At 54.7% G+C, this 14,359-nt stretch overlaps 1 protein-coding gene across 7 annotated transcripts in view; it reads left to right on the forward strand.

Annotated features, from left to right (window-relative positions):
• Positions 1-14,359, forward strand: part of TSPAN18 (tetraspanin 18) — a 186,207-nt gene that overhangs the window by 5,472 nt on the left and 166,376 nt on the right. Inside the window, exon 1 of one of the 7 annotated variants that reach the window (XM_047877826.1) lies at positions 9,821-9,837. The exons of the other annotated variants lie outside the window; for them this stretch is intronic. The gene's annotated coding sequence lies outside the window, so the exon portion shown is untranslated. Of the gene's footprint in view, positions 1-9,820; positions 9,838-14,359 lie in introns of those variants that run through there. 7 annotated transcript variants of the gene reach the window in all.

A 14,359-nucleotide genomic window follows, 5' to 3' on the forward strand; every position in this document is an offset into this window, starting at 1 on the left:
CTGTAGCCGCGCCTTCTGGAATCTCTCGCATCCGTAGTTACTGCCCAGGGGAGGAGAGAAGTGGGAAAGGCACGCTGACGCCCAACTGCCTCAGCCAGAAGGTGACCCGCGTCACCTGTTGCGTGGCCCCAAACCAGCTGCAAGGGAGGCTCCGGATGCCAGCAAGTGGCCGGATATCGGCCGAGCACTAACTCCGCATTCACGCTTCCCGAGGAGAGTGCCTTGAGGATTGAGATGACGCGTTGAAGGCTTTTAACAGAGACCTAGCGTGTAGTTGGCCCTCAAAACACGGAAGTTTCTGTTCCCTTGTTCGCGCTGCTCTTTATAGATCACAGATCGTGTGCATGGAAATGATCACAGGGCAGATCACAGAGTGCCCAGGATTCACTGGAGGGAGGTCGTGCCCAGAGAGGCCAAGGGACTTGCAAGGGAGTGTTCGGCCAGGGCACCAGGCTGGGGCCTTGATCTTTATTCAGCTCTGTGCTCCCATGGCCTCCTTTGGCTTACTGAAATTTCCTGCCCTGAGAACTCCTTCCAGGATCTTCCAGAACCTACCTTTGCTCCTGTCTCCTCCTCCACTATGCTAATGGGGTGGGGTGGGGTGGGGTGGGGTGGAGTGGGGGTAGGGGGGCAAGACTGGAGGAACTCTCTGGACGCTGAGGGAGAAGTGGCAGGGGGGCTTGAGGTGAGAGAAGTCATTGTTCTAGGTATTCGTGGCGACGGCTGTAGACTTTTGGTCCCCGTACTGCTTTGGGAAGGCTGTGTAGGCAAGCTTTGGAGTCCCCCTTGACCGCCTCCCCTCCAACCCCCCGCCACCGCATCCCCCATGGCACACAGGGTTACCTGTGGTTCCTGTCCCACCCGTGCTGGTCCTCTCGCTCCTTGTGGGATTGGGCAGGGAACGAGAGGGGGCCTCCAGCCCTGATTTTCTGCCAGCAGGAAGATGGTCAGACCCAGGTTTGAATCCTGCCTCTTCCACTTCGTGCTTCTTTATTTTTTCTGAGCCTCCATTTTTCTCCTCTGCAACACGGGCAGTATTTGAGAAGCCGCAAGCTAGCCAGGCCGTGGCACGTAGTAGGGGGTCAACATGTTTGCATCTCTCTGATCTCCCGCTTGCGTGAGAAGGAAGAGTTGCCTTCGGCCAAGGGTCAGCACCTGAGGAGAGGCTAGAGGCCGGCCCAGCACCCCGGCCCGTGACCCCCCACTCCGGGATGTGTGGGCGCTGGGCTCCCACCCCCCGCGGCCTCAGCCTCTGCTCTCGTGTTGAACTAACACGGCTTCCATTGGAAATGGGAGAAGAATTTGGAGCTCTGGCCCTTGGACTTGGGCCCGTCTTTTGGAGACCAATTGCCTCGTGGGCGCCGGGTCTGGGGTGCCGCGGAGAGCCCCCTCCCGTGCTGCTGTCTCTCGGGCTGGGACGGATTGTGGCGCTCTCCCCGGCGGTGCTGTTCTCCCTGGCGGTGAGCCTCAGCCTCCTGGGGAGCAGCCCCCCCCCCCCCCACCACCTGGTGCCTGACATTTAGGGCCCCCTCCAGCAGAGCAGGCACGGGCGCTCATGTGGGTTTAAGCCCACAGGGGAATGGAGCACTTCTCCAGCCAAGACGTAAACACCTCCAGAATAATGGGGCTTAACTGTCCCCCTCAAAGGAATAGCTTTTGGGTGGGAAGAGAGTGGCTCCTCCAGACGGGATTCTGAGGGGGCCCGAGCCCCCCCTCCCCCCGCAAGGCATAGCAGAAACTTGCATCTGGGGGCTGAGGAGCGTGGCCTTCTTCCAAAGCAGCCACCAAGATGCTAGGGAGGCAGGCTGACCCCTGAGAGGCACTGGCAGGCATGAAGGCCACTTGGGCCTGGGAGTTGGGCTTTGCGAGGTCCCCCCCCCACTGACACCTCATTAGCTCCCGTCCCCTGGCCCAGCGTCCACAGCCTCTCACCTGGGACACTTGGAGCAGGGCCTTGGACCAGCTCGGGAGCCCCGAGAGGCCGCTGGTTTCCTGGGGCTCCCGTGACAGGGTACCACAGATGGGAGATTGAAGCAAACAGACAATTTATTCTCTCACAGCTCTGGGGGCTGTAAGCTCCAAATTAAGGTATTGGCAGGGCTCTAGGGGGAAGGTCCTTTCTTGTTCCTACTTAGGTTCTGGTGGCTGTTGGCAATCCTTGGTGTCCCATGGCTTATGGACACATCACCCAGTATGTCCCTGTCATCACGCAGTGCCCTCCTGTGCCTATCCCTTCTCTCCTTCTGAGGACACCGGCCATATTGGATTAGGGTCTAATGACCTCATCCTGACTTACTCACATCTGGAAAGACCCTATATTTGTGAATAAGGACGAATAAGGACTCATGTGCAGGTACCAGGGGTTAGGAACGTTATCTATTTTTCGGGCACTGCCCCATTTGACAACCAAGAAAACCAACACAAAGAGGTTAAATAATTTGCCAAGGTTCCCACAACTATCCAACTGGCGAGCAGTTGGTAAATTGAGCTCGGTACTCAGCTCGGTATTTCCGCTTTCTTATCAATAAGGTGGGGATTTATAGCCGCCTCGCAGCCTAGTGGTGAGCACGGAGGAGGTCAGTGTTTGCATTAAAACACACTTGATTGGCAGACAAGCACCTGCCAGATGCCGTTGTCCGTTTGTCCTCCCTCCCTCCCTCCCTCCGGACAGGCCTGGAGGGGTGATGGGTGTTCAGTCTGGACCCAAGGAACATGGACGTATATCAATTGTAACCAGTTGCAGGTAGAATGTTTTCTAGAAAAAATGATTCGAAGTGGCTGAATGAGAAGCACCATCTATGTTCTTGCAGCCCACCTTTCTGTCTTTTCCAGGCCCTTCCAGGTTAAGAATATCTCGCGGAGATGAATTGTTCCCGCTTGGTATTTATCCTGGGCTCACCGGCAGCACCGGAAGTCACTGTGACTTCTGCAAGCTGGGCTGTTCTCCCCAGGGGCAATGTCTGGGCATCTCTGCCTGAGGAGGGGGCCTGGGTGGGGGGTGGGGGGCGATGAGTGGACAGCTTTCTGCTCTGGAGCTGGTCCCATAGGAGCCCCAGAGGGTTTGGGGGCTCAGCTGATGTGGTCGAGGGTTCAGAGATGAAGCCTGTCCCTGTGCCATGAAGGCAGAGGAATCAACACCCCACCAAAGGTTCGGAGTACAGCTTCTGAACATAAGGGCCTGGGTTCAAATCCCAGTTCAGCCACGTGCCATGGCCTTTGACAAATTCCTTGACTTCTCTGTGCCACCATTGTACCGCATAGAGTTTTATGAAGATGAGACTAAAATGCATGAAGTGTATCTCCTAGGATTGAATGTGACACTTGAACAGTATTCAGTGAATGTTAGGATTATTCTCATTATTTTATCATTGGTTTCCATCAGTGGAATAAAGGCAGAGGCCCCATAGGGTGTAGCTCGGTGCCTGGGGTTGAATAGATGCTCAGGATGTACATGCTGAATGAATGAGTGAATGATCACATCCTTCCTTGCAATGCACTGAGGCCTCTAGCCATAAGCCCCTCTTATGTGGGAGCACTGGGGGTGCCATGAGAATAAACCCAGTGAAGAGCCTTAGCTGCCAAGAAAAACTCAGGGAGGACATTTCTACCTGGGAGCAGGGGCAGCACAGCCCTCCTCATGGAGCTAGCACAAGTTAAGGCTTGGAGCATGCGGAAAGGGCAGGGCAGGGAAGCCTAGAAGGTTGTGGTCACCCCAGGCTGTGTGGTGGCCTGGTGGGGAGAGCCACATTTATGGTGTCAGGTGTTCCCATGGCCAGTGGAGACACTGCCCCACTTCGCCATGTCCTCCCACCGGGCCTACCAAGCCAGTCCACAGGACCTTTTTGCCAAGTAAACTCTTACTTCTTTGTTTTTATTTTATTTCTTTAACGTTTATTCATCTTTGAGAGACAGAGAGAGACAGAGCATGAGCAGGGAAGGGGCAGAGAGAAGGAGACACAGAATCTGAAGCAGGCTCCAGTCCCCGAGCCGTCAGCACAGAGCCTGACGCGGGGCTCGAACCCGCAAACTGCGAGATCATGACCTGAGCCGAAGTCGGACGCTCAACCGACTGAGCCACCCAGGCGTCCCCCTCCGGTAAAGTCTACTTCTGACCTGGGTCTCGAACTCACCACCCCGACATCAGGAATCAAATGTTCTACCAACTGAGCCAGCCAGGCACCCCTCCTTCAGGACTTTCACCGAACAGGTGCACCTCACTCGAGGCAGCCGGATCTATGAAAATGCCAGCTGGATCACAGGCCCCTCATTCAATTTACAGACAAATTAGCTCTCAGATTCCCCTTGCTCCCTACTGCCTTAAAAATAAAACTCAATTTACGGAAGCCCGACTTCCACACTTTGTTAGGACAAACATCTGTTGTGTAACGTGATCATCTTAGCCACCTTGCTCGTGCCCTTCCAGTGGATTCTCAATTGTGTTCAAAGGCTTTCTCACAGCCCTTGCTGCCTCGCTTCCTTTCCTTGTGCCCACTGGCACAGGGCTGCTTTTTATGTACCGCCACCCACCCCACCCCCACCCGCCATTGCTCAACGCTGCATCCCAGACACCTGGCCCCCGCCTGGGAACCTGGCAGGCGCTGAGGGGGTGCCTCCCTCCATGGCCTCCTCTGCAATCAGTCTCTTCCAGGTTGTTTTGGATGATGGGCACAGCTAACGTGTACTGATCACGTGCAGTGTGCCAGGCGCTTACGGGTCTGATCTCATCCAATAGAATAAGGGTTTCCAGTCCCAGCCCTACCACTTACTAACTCCGCAGCCTTGGGGCACATAACTCAGCCTCTCTGTGCCTCATTTTCCCATCCATAAAATGGGACCAAAAATAACACCTAATTTATTGAGTTGTTGTGAGGACGAAATAAACTGATTCGTGTCAAACTTATTTTCTTACAGTTTTGGAGAGGCTAGAAGTTCACGACCCAGGAGTCAGCAGGTTTGATGAGTTCTGAGGTCCCTCTCCTTGGCTTGCAGAAGGCTGCCTACTTGGGTCCTCGCGTGGCCTTTCTCTGCGCATGTGCACCTGCCGTCTCCTGGGTGTCCAAATCTCCCCTTCTCCCTAAGGGCACTAGTCAGATTGGATTAGGACCCACGGCGACAGCCTTATTTTAACTTCATTACCACTTTAAAGACCCCCCCCCCCCCATCTCCAAATACAATCACGTTCAGAGGTATTGGGGGTTAGGGCCTCTACACGTGAATTTGGGAGGGAACACGGTTTAGCCCATAATACCTTTTAATTCAGTACTAGGATTGTCCCCATTTTTGTGGCTGAGGAAACTGGGGCACTGAGAGGTTAAGTCACTTGCCCAAGGTCCCACAGCTGGTAAGCAGGGGTATAGAAGTGTAAACCCAGGTGGTCTGAACCTCAAGTCTCCCCTCAAGCATTAGTGGGTCTGTCTCCTGGCCATGCTCCTCTGTGGGACACTGGGGTCTCCCCTGCTGGAGCCAGCTTGTGTCTCCACAGCCCAAACGGGGAGAAAATCAGGATCCAGGGGTCTCAGAGGCCTCTCTCTTGGCCCTTGGTGCCTTCCAACCCCGATCCCTTGTCCAGTGGCCACTGCCACCCTATGAGGGGATTGGGACGTTTCATCCTGCACCGGGGCTAAGAAGGAGGCCGAGGCCACGGTGGGGCGCGAAGGAAGTGAGCAGGTCTCAGGAAGTGGGGGCGATGATCACTTCCAGGGTTTTCGCTCCTCCATAGTTCATGTATTTGATTTTCTAGGAGTTCTCAGAAGCTCTTTGAAAATAGTCATGTTTTACTGGTGAAAGACTGGGAAAAAAAAAATCAGAGTAAACATAGTAAGAGAATAAGGGAACTACAATAAAAGTATATTCGATGGAAAGTAACTCTCAGGCTTAATCCAGTCTCCTCACCAAGGGACAACCAAAGTCACCAGCCTCTTGCCTCTCTCGAATTGTCCTCGAGGTAAATGAGCACATCTGTGTGCACGGCAGCCTTCATTTTATGGTCCCGGTGGGGTTCTGTCCCTGATGCTCTGCGTCCTGCATGTTTCCACTTGTTCTGTATCAGTGCGTGCACTTCTGCACTTTTAGCTGGGTGTCCCTGAACAAAGATTTGGGTGCAGTTCGTTTATGGGTGTGTGAGGCTGGTCCCAGAAAGGGGAGGGGGCAGGGAGGGGAGGAGAGCTAATAAAAAAATGTACTGAGTAGCCTACTGCTGTGGGCAACCGGGGACCCTGCCAATGACTGGGGGGAGCACGCTCAGAATCATCCCAGTGAGTGGTCACCAGCTTCTGTTCTCTCATTGGTTGAGGGTTCCTCCTAGAACATCAGCGTCTGGATACTTCCAGCCTGCCTTCAGGCCAAGAGAGAGAAGGGGGTGCTTGAGGAGGGCCACCAGAGTGAACAGAACCGTCCCCGGAAGCTGTAGTGAGTCTCCAGGCTGGACCTTGGGGGTATGGGAGAGGCGCAGCTCTCACTGTGAGGGATGTCTTGGGTTCCACTGCATGGGCCGCCATGATGTTTTTGCCTGATTCCCCACTGACGAACTGAAACGGTCCTCTCGCGCTCCCCGCTTTCCTGACACCCTACCAAGCAGAACAGTCTGTTGAGAACACCTGTTGCAGAGTGGCCAGCTGGGTCAATGGCCGTCTTCTCTCTCCCATAGTTGCCTGGCCCTCTCTGGCCTCTTTCTGCCTCCTGCCCATCCTCACTTGGTCCTCACAGATGTCACTGTGACCCTTTCATCTTACAGGGTCCAGGAGGCCAGGCTAGGCGGGGTCTGTGGAAGAGCCCTGGGCCCTTTGGACGGGACCTATAGGAGAGAGGCCAGCAGGTCATGACAGAGGGTGACCTCCACCTTCCGCCAGGGTTGGATGAGGCCATCCGTGGCAGATCAAAGGGCTTTTTGTTGTTGTTGTATTTTCTTTTCCAGTGGCTTCTTGCTGGGGAAGTGGGAGCCCGCTGCCTGCTGGCTCTTCCAGAGGCTAGATGAGCTGGAGGTCTCACTTCAGAGGGGCTAGAGCTGGGGCCACGGGTGGGAGCTGCCCAGGGCTCTTCCCCCGCCCCCCCCCCCCCCCCCGAGCCCAGAGAGGGACACTGGGGGCCAAGCTCAGAGTCTGATGCATCTCAGGAGATGCATTGCCACGGAACCGGCATGCAGGTTCAGGGCACCAGGAACCTGGACTGAAGCCCAACCACCCATCCCCACTGTCCCCCAACGGGAGAGACCAGGAGAGCACTGGACTGGAAGTCCAGAGTCAGAGTCTGGGGTCTAGTCCTACTTTGGCTCCGACTGGCTCTCCTCCCACCGCGGACTCCTGACATCCCATCCCCATTCTGGTGTGGGCGCTGCTTTATTTTCGGGTCCCCTTCTGACCCTACGTCCTCCCCTCAGAGTCTCCAGTGGGGAATGTGACCAAAAGCCTCGAATCCCCTGGAGAAAAGCACTCAGGAAGCCGAGGCGTGCTTGTTGATGGAAGCGGGGTGTTGTTTAAATAAATGAAGAGTGCAAGAGGAAAATCCATGGGCATTCTTTTCAGCAGCTGGGATGATATGCATAACACTTCCTTCCCTTCATTTGATAATTCTTCCTTCTCCAAGTAGTTGGAAGAAAGAAAGTGTCTGACGATTTGCTAAACAATGAGCTCCAATAAAAATATTCTTTTAAAAAGGTGGTTGCTATGTAATTGACTTGAAATGATGGGCAATTTTTGTTTCTAAATAGCCCAACCCCTCGCAAAGGTCTACTCGAACCTGCTTGAGAGGTACACGTGTGTGCAAAGAGAGAAAGAGCTCCCCGACAGAACGTCTCTGGCAAAACAATAATAATGCTAATAATATATTTGAAGGTGTGTGCGTGAGTTCATGCATGTCTTTTGGGTCTAAATGTACGGGATTAAAATTAACCACCGTTTTGGAAGGTAGAGTTCCAAAGGCAGCCGTAGCATCCACGTGGCATTTGAACGGGAGCGGTGCGGAAGTGGCTTTCGGGTCCCGTAGATCTGAGTTCAAATCCTGGCTGTCGGCAGCTACGTGATCTTTGGCAAGCTGTTTTGCCTGTTTGTTTTTTGGATTTCCTTTAATCTCATTCTTATTCTTCTTATTTTTATCCTAACTGAGCCTCCGTTTTGTCATCTGGAAAACAAGGACAGCACAGGCCGGATCAGGTGCTTCGCCTGGTGCCGGATGTGGGGCGACCTGCCAGCTGGGTTTTCTTCCCTTCTCTGGTCTCTCCAGAAGCACAGCAGAATTTTTCCAAGTACGCACACTTCAAACGCTGTCATCCGAGGCCCAGCAAACCCCCATTTCATGGAAGGGAAGCCCGAGGGGCAGAGATTATGGAATTGCCTAGATTTCCCAGGGGGCGGAGGAGGCTATGAGAGACTGGAGGGTTTGTCTGCACCTTCCCTCAAGGCCTGGCCTTTCCCAAGCAAAGGGGGGTGTGTGGCGGTGAGGTCTGCAGAAAGCAGAAAGTAGGCGTTCCTTCCTGCCTTCTGTCTTTTCTTGTCTGTGCACTGGAATTGTACTGAAGAGTTGAGACGGAGGGTAGGTAGCCACTTGGGCAGCTCTGAACAACAGAAACTCTAATAGGTCTTCCTCTTCTTTTTTTTAAGTTCATTTATTTACTCTTATTTTGAGAGAGAAAGAGCACAAACAGGGGAGGGGCAGAGAGAGAGAGGGAAAGAGAGAATCCCCAGTAGGCTCTGTGCTGTCAGCATGGAGCCCGATAGTGGGGCTTAGACCCAGGAACTGTGAGATCACGACCCGAGCTGAAAGCAAAAGTCAGATGCTTAACCGACGGAGCCACGCAGGTGCTCCTCTTCTGGGTCTTTAAGCCCCGAGCTGTAGCCACCACAAGGAACTCTCTGGCTGGGGCTGGGTCCTCTTGCCTAGTCCTTTCCTCTCCCCACCTCCTCCCTAGGCTCAGGACCCCTCTGTCCGTCCTTCTGGGCACACAGGGTTTCTGCTCTCCTGGCCACACCCAGAGGACCCCTAACCCCTGGTACAGGTGACTCAGGTGTGATCCCCCTCCACCAGAGAGTGGGGAAGGAAACAGCCTCTCCAGCGCCCAGCTCATCCTCCTTTCCTGCCATCAAACCCTCTCAGAGGCCCCTTCTTGCTGGCCCTGGACATCCTGCCCTCTCCTTCGAAGACACTATTCTTATGAGAGCCTCCTGTAGGGAAGACAGGTCATCTTCTTAGCCCACATCTGTCTTCTTTGTCCCTCCTGTCAGTTAGCAGGAGGCTACGAACAGAAGCAGCCCTCCCCCCCCCCCCCATGGGTTCCGCAGGGCCTGTACCTGTGCCTTACGGCATCGCGGAGGGCTGGATGACTGTACCTTTGGGCTGAGGAGAAACGGGATTGGGGCTAGGCCTGTCCCCACCAGTTCGGTGGGTAATGGGAAGAGAGCCACGTGGAGCAGTGTTTAGAGCTGGGGGCCTGGGGGCCTGGGGGCCCGGGGTCCAGCCCACCCTGGGTGGATCCTGGCCCTGCCACTTTCTGGTTTGTGAAGAACCAGGCGGGGCGAGCCCGATTCTTCCTTTTCCTTCCGTGGACCCGGAATAACAGCTGTGAGGTTGGCGGAAGGCGGAAGGAGCCCAGCGGCCATGCGCAGTGCTGAGCAGCGCGCGGGACACGCCTCCCCGCGAGCATGTGCTTGCCGCCCGCCGGCAGCGAGTCCCCGGGAGTTTGGGAAGCGGTGAGCCAGACCGCCAAGGAAGGTGTTGGCCGAAGCTGGGGGGTGTCCGGCACGGCATCCATTTCTGGAGTCCCACCTTCACTTCCCGGACGCGGACGGGGTGCGGGGTGCCGGCCTCTGCCGCCCCCGCCCCCCAACCCCCCAATCTCCATAGAAGGTAAAGACTAGAGGTGCAGACAGAGCTGTTCCCGAGGAAGTACTGTGTTGACACAAGCTGCGGACCCAGTTTCAGGCACATTTTGCTAAAAATGGCCTCAAAGGACAGATTTGCAGATGTTAAGGAACGTTTTAGTATTTTTTAGCCCCCACCCCCTGGCCCTTTGTTTTGAATTTTCGCGTGAGTGTTGGGGAAAGAACAGGAAGGAGCCACGTGGCCTAGTTGAGGGGAGAAAATGAGATTGCTTGGTTCTCATTTGCAGCCAAAGGCACTGTGAGTTCTGCAAATGTTAATAAAGACGAAAGCAGTCAGACAAGGGAGGCCCCCTGGGCTGCGGGAAACACCGCCGCGTGGTAGCCCCTCCCTGGGTTTGTGTATTACCGCTTCGGAAAAGGGCAACTCTCGGCGAGGTCAGATCACCAGTCTCAGCAGCACTGGGGAAAATCTCTTTCTTATAGCCCAGGGACCAGCAGGAGAACAACACCTGGCCTGCTCTTGGCCGAGGCTCTTGTCTGCGTGCTGAGATCCCTGCCGACAGCCAGTCTGGGCGCTGTCCCCACCGTTTACTGCTTAGCAGGTAAGAGCTGAAAGAGGTGACCGTCGTGTGTTTCTGCCTTTTCTGGTGGTTCCTTCTTGTTTGGGAAAGGTCCCCTGGAGTAGAGAGAAAGAGCCCCCCCCCCCCCCAAGTTAGAAATGGGGAGGTGGTTCAAGTTCTAGCTTTGGTGCGGGCTCGCTGTGTGACCTCGGGCAAGGCACTAGCCCTCTCTGGGCTCGTTTGCCGTCTCTCAAACCCAGGGCGAGAACCAAAACCAAGCAACACCACACTGGCCCAGAGACAAATTATTTTCGCGGGTAGCTTAGCAGGGTTAGTGTGGGAATCAGATTCAAACAAGCCAAAGAATGAGGCCAGGGCTTTTGGGCTTGGGCTTTTCTCTGTTTCCCTAGAACCATCCTGAGTTGCAAGAAGGCTGAGCCACTTAAAGCAGCAAGGGTTCCCGAGGCCAGCCCTGAGTAGCAGGAGCGACATGATGTGTGGTCCCCGGATAGCAAAAAATTGTCATCCCATGTCCCAACTCTGACTGACTGGCGGGACCCGCTTGAGCCCTATAGAAGGGTGGGGCCGGAAGGAGTGCCAGGATCCATTCTTGTCGGCTGTGATTGGAAACAGGCGGAATGCTGGCACACGGGGAGGTTTGGGGAACCCCGGGGGGCAGGAGAGAGCCTAGGAATCGGGGAACCTGGGCGCCCTGCTATCCTTAGCTTTGTTGCTGTGTGACCCAAGCCGCTGGTTCTCAGTTGGGCTAGATTTTAAAATAATTATTCCTGCGTGTGTCCATGCTCAGCAAGTTGGGGTGCTGGCGAAGGGACTTTAATGTGAATTCGTCCTGGTAGAGGAGGTCTCACTGGTGGACGGCCGCGGACACGCCATTTAGGCCTCGTGTCACCCCTCAGTGTAGGGGGGGTATTAGAATTTGCCCCCACTCTTACATTAATTTGTGAGGTGTCAGGATGCTGTGAAGGAGGATGGCCTGGCCAGTGGCTACAATGAGCAAAGCACACAGACCAAAGGTGCAAAACAGCGGCCCTGTAGACCACAACTGAGCTGTGGGCGTGTTTTGCGTAAGGTGTACAATGTCTAAAACGCAGAATGGACCCAACATTGACATATTGGGAGGGGCGCCTGGATGGCTCAGTCGGTTGAGCATCTGACCCTGGCTCAGGTTCATGATCTCACTGTTCATGAGTTCGAGCCCCGCGTGGGGTCCTGTGCTGACAGCTCCGAGCCTGGAGCCTGCCTCGGATTCTGTGTCTCCCTCTCTCTCTCTGCCCCTCCCACCCACGCTGTTTCTCTCTCTGTCTCTCAAAAATAAACAGTTTTAAAAATTAAAAAAAAAAAAAGACATATTGGGAAACGTAACCAAAGTTGAGTAGACACAGACTGTGTGACCCAACAATGCCACCCTGAGGCATCTATCCCATAGCAGTGCATATGAATGCTCCCCAAAGGTCGTGTATGAGAACGCTCACGACGTCCCCGTCCATGGCAGGCAATTCCCGGAAACATCCAGATGTCTACAGAAAGAATGAATATAGGCCCCCGGTGGAGTACGATGCAGCAGAAAATGGGCTCCTGCTGCTGACAGTCACTTGGAAGAATCTCAGAATCCCGGCGTGGAGTAAAAGACACCAGATGTGAAAGAGTCTACACGGCACAGTTCTGTTTATATGAAGTTCAAGGTTGGCCAAGCCGTGGTGTTAGAAGGCACAATAGTGATGACCTTTGGGCAGCAGCTGGGGAGTGCCTGGAAGGGCACGAGGGCTTCTGGGTGCTGGTCGGTTTGTTCCCTTATTCTGGTTGGTACTCTTGTAGGTATGTGTAGTTTGTAGACGTTTATGGAGCTCTTTGCTTCAGATGGTGTGTACTTTTCTGTGTAGATGTTACATTTCAGTTTTGTTTATGTCTTTAAATATTTATGCGCGTGTGTGTGCGCGAGTGGGGGAGGGGCAGAGAGAGACTCCCAAGCAGGCTCCGCGCTGTCAGCACGGAGCCCGACGTGGGGCTCGAACTCACGAACGGTGGCATTAAGACCTGAGCCAAAAGCAAGAGTCGGGCGCTTAACCTACGGAGCCACCCCGGCGCCCCTCTATTTCATTTTTAAGAATTCCGTTAACGCAACAGAAAACATGAGGATTCTAACGAGTTGAAGGAAGTACTGAGAGGTGTAGCATACAAGTCTAGGTTCTGCTCTCCTTGACGAGGGGGACTCTCGGAGTGTCTGCGCCCCTAGCTAGCAAGAGCGGGCTGTGGCGAACAGGGTTTTGGCTGGGATTTGCATTTGGAACCCAGGAGAAAATGCTGCCCTCTGGGCCTCCCAACCCCCATCAGAGAGAAGAGCTTTGCAAGTGATGGGTGAGTTAGAAGGACCTGGTCGTGCTGGCATGCAATTCTGACTGTGTCTAAATTTACCATCTTGGTGACTTTTGGCTGTTACTTAGTCTCTCTGGGCCTCAATTTACCCCTTGGTAAAGCGGGAAGAGTAACACCCGCGTCTAAGGAACGTTCTGAGGTTAGGACAAGCGCATGGTTAGAGAATGCACGGCCCGCCTGGTGGCCACGGATGCCTACAGAGCCACATCTGTCCATGGTCCCAGCTGGCCTGGGGCCGTCCCCTCCTGCTGCTGGAAGGGGGGGTGCTTGGTGGACTCCAGGTGTGGCCACAGCGATCCCTTTGCAGATGTTGGTCTGGGAGATGGGAAGATGGGAGATGGGCCGTTCTCTGGGGCCTTGGCATTGTCCTCCTGCCTGGCCCAGCGCCGTGCACCAGCTCCCCACTTGCTTGGAAGGGCAGGGCCTTCCTCCGGCCGGTCAGGGCCAGACGCGCAGCGAGGTGCTGATCGCAGCAAATACTGCCGGGTGCTCCGGGACAGGCGGGCAACTGCTTTGCCTTGTGGGGCAGCTGGCGCCCAGAACATTCCGTCTTCGCTGGTTGCTCCTTCCTCGTCTGTCCGCCTGCGGCAGCCAGGGCAGCCCTTCCTCAGGGGCATGGGTCTCCTGGACTCTGCCACCTCCCAGAAATCACCCGGGCAGCGGGGTGTGGGGACCAAGGGACTTGCACTGTCCTGGCTTCAGGAGCCCTGTCTGGAAAGTGGGCGTTAACCCTACCTGGCTCATCCCTAGGTTTGAGGATCCTAGCTATCCGGTTGGGCGTATTACCGGCGCTGCTTTTCTGGCCATGAGAAACCACCAAGTGGGCCATTTGGAGTTGACTTTACTGTAAAGGATGTGGTTTGAAACGGCCACATTGTCTCAGAACAGTCTGTTTTGATTTATTCGACTGTGGGAATTTGAAAATGGCCCAAATGTTTTCCCTCTTGTTCGCTCTCTCCAGCACGCCGATTTCCTCTTGCACACCCCCTCTCGCATCCCTCTCGCTCACTCAGCCTCGCGCACGCATGTTCACGCTCTTCTCACAGCGACTTGAAGTGTCGGCGGGACTTCAGGTGGCCCAGAGGTTTCCCCCCCCACCTCAGGGGCTCATGCTTTCTCAACTGTGTGCACTTGTACTCACCCCCAGACTCCCCTGCCTCGGTGCCCCTCTCCGGCTCTCTCGCTCCTCCTCCCCCTGCACCCGCACCCCTGAGTGTCAGCAGAGCCATGAGGTCGGGAGACCTGGTTCTCACCCTGCCTGCCTCTTTTACCAACCGGCTCCGTGGCTGTGCGACAGGGGCCAAGTCGCTCAGCCTCTCTGGGCCTCAGTTTCCTGCCTCCCAGCAGAGGCAAGGCTACCGGTTTACTTTTAGAGAGATCATTTTTTAATGCGGTATTTCAGATGCTCTGAGATAAGGTTCTTTCCACATCTTCAATTCCCTGACTGTGCAGTTGAATGGATTCAGTCTCATTACCCAGACTGCGTGCTGACCTGAAATTACTTTGTAGCCTTTTCCTGGTACTGAAGAGACATCATTTTATTTTGAACTAGGAATTAACACAAGGTCAGGAGAAAATAGAAAGTTCAAGAGG

Source organism: Prionailurus viverrinus, chromosome D1 (assembly GCF_022837055.1).
Source record: "Prionailurus viverrinus isolate Anna chromosome D1, UM_Priviv_1.0, whole genome shotgun sequence".
Classification (NCBI taxonomy): Eukaryota; Metazoa; Chordata; class Mammalia; order Carnivora; family Felidae; genus Prionailurus; species Prionailurus viverrinus.